Genomic DNA, 1,982 nt, shown 5'->3' with positions numbered 1-1,982 from the left:
AAATTCGAAATTCGAACTAAAGAAAATCATTCGAAGGACTCCCAAGTGACCAAATCCCTTCCGGGAGAAGGGCTTAAAACACGACTTAGTGCAAAATTCGAACTAAAGAAAATCACAACTTATTCGAAGGAGGCTATTGCACGTGTCAAATCGGGGGCGTTTTCTTCTCCTTTTGTAACACACAGACCAAAGCGAACGGCAACAGCTGGAAACTGCGTCAAACGAATAACGGAGCCTTTAAAAAATCCCAAACGAGCCCGGGCAGCCGCTCCCTCGCTGCTGGGGGTTGATGCAGAGCTGCCCCCCAGGCTGCGGGGGTCGGTGCAAACCCACCGGCCGCCCTGCGGGAGGGGGCAGGTCCCGACTCCCCCTTTCTCCCGCACGCGAACTTTCCTGTTGCGATAAAAGGGGAAAAGAACAAGTTTTACACAGATTTCAGCAGAGCGTCCAGCTCGCGGGGCGGGGGCGTTGAGGAATCCGTCCCTGCCTTTAAGTGCCCTTACACGCGCGCTGCTGAAAGCGTGGGAGCGCCGGCGCGCTGGGGGAGGGCGGGAGAAGCTTTGCAAGGCGGGTGAGCGAGTACGGAGCCAGAGACGCCGGGCTGGGCCCCGCACGGCCTTCGGTGCTGGCAGAGAAAGCGAGAGACCTGTGGAAACGCGGGGTTTACGGCACCAAGAAAGTTGCGTTACGTATCGGGGACAATCTCCCTCAAGAGACGCGGTTCGGCGCTGACGCGGGCTGCGCTGGGGGTGGGAAGGTTTCTAAAGGGGGGATTAAACGTGTGGCGGGGGCGATCCGCGCTGGAGGCTGTCTCGGGGGGACCGGAGGGCTCCTGGCAGCGCGTTTTGGCCCGACGTTTCCAGGCCTGGCTGTGCTGGGGGGCGCGTCCCTGCCTGCCCGCTGCCTGCCGGGGAGATAAGCCGTTCGGGCAGGATTATCTCCGACGGCGCCGCGCGTCTCCCCGGGGCCTGGGGTGATCCCTGGGCGCAGCTGCTGAAACACAGCGAAAGGCAAATAAACCAACCGTGAGAGGAAAAAAAAGGGTGAGGGGGTCGGGAGGGGACGTCCGCGAGCACCCGGAGTGAAAAACACAAACGATGTTGGTAAATTCCCCGGTAAACCCACCTCCCGCAGCCAGAGCAACGTCGCCGGCCGTTCTCCAGGCGGGGAAGGGTCGGAGCGCACCCGGCATCAGCTGCGGTTTAGGGCTCACAGGACGGTCTTTCCCCGCCAGCTGAGCCCGCGGCCAGAGGCGGCCGTCGTGCCGCTGAAGACGGGCAGCGAGGATGGCCCGCGGGTTTTAGGATGGGCAGGAGCACGAACGCTGCGTTTGACTCGACGGAAACCCTTCCCCATCCGCGTTTTCGGTCGGGAACGGAAGACTTCGGTGCCCGCGGTGACATCGCACAGCAGAACGAAAACAGACGCCGCCTCCCAGCCCAGCGCTGGCTCCGCTTCAGAGGGCGCTGCAGCGTCCCCTGTGCCCGCGCCGCCTGCGAGGGTCACAGATGAGAACCGCGCTCTGTTTTATTTACTGTCCGTTATTTATTGTTATCCCGGAGCACGACAACGTGCGTTTGGGACCGAACGCCCTCATCAAAACACCCAAGTGTGCTGGACCCATTGGGAGCCTCCGGCGGGGGGGGGGGGGGGGGGGGGCGGGCAGGGGAGGGGGGGGAGAACGGGGGGGGAGGACGGGAAAAAGGGGCCTGAGCGGGCAGCGATGGCGGGACGGGTCAGCAGCCACCGAGGAGGGGACGGGTATCCTCGCCTCAGGAGAGCGCTCGTCACAGAAGCACCGCAGGGCTCTAGCACACGTTAAATTTGGCACGGAAGGTACAGATCAGCGGAAGGGGTCCCCGAGAGAGACGCCGTGTGACCCAAGAGCGCTTTGTGCTCCGCGTAAAAACGGGCGGCGCCAAGTTACTGACCGTTCCCGGAAGGGGGGCAGCGACGGAGCGGCTTCCCGACCGGCTGCCCCC

Source organism: Aptenodytes forsteri, unplaced genomic scaffold (assembly GCF_000699145.1).
Source record: "Aptenodytes forsteri isolate BGI_AS27 unplaced genomic scaffold, ASM69914v1 Scaffold147, whole genome shotgun sequence".
In the NCBI taxonomy this organism is placed as follows: domain Eukaryota; kingdom Metazoa; phylum Chordata; class Aves; order Sphenisciformes; family Spheniscidae; genus Aptenodytes; species Aptenodytes forsteri.
This window is presented reverse-complemented; position numbering follows the sequence as displayed.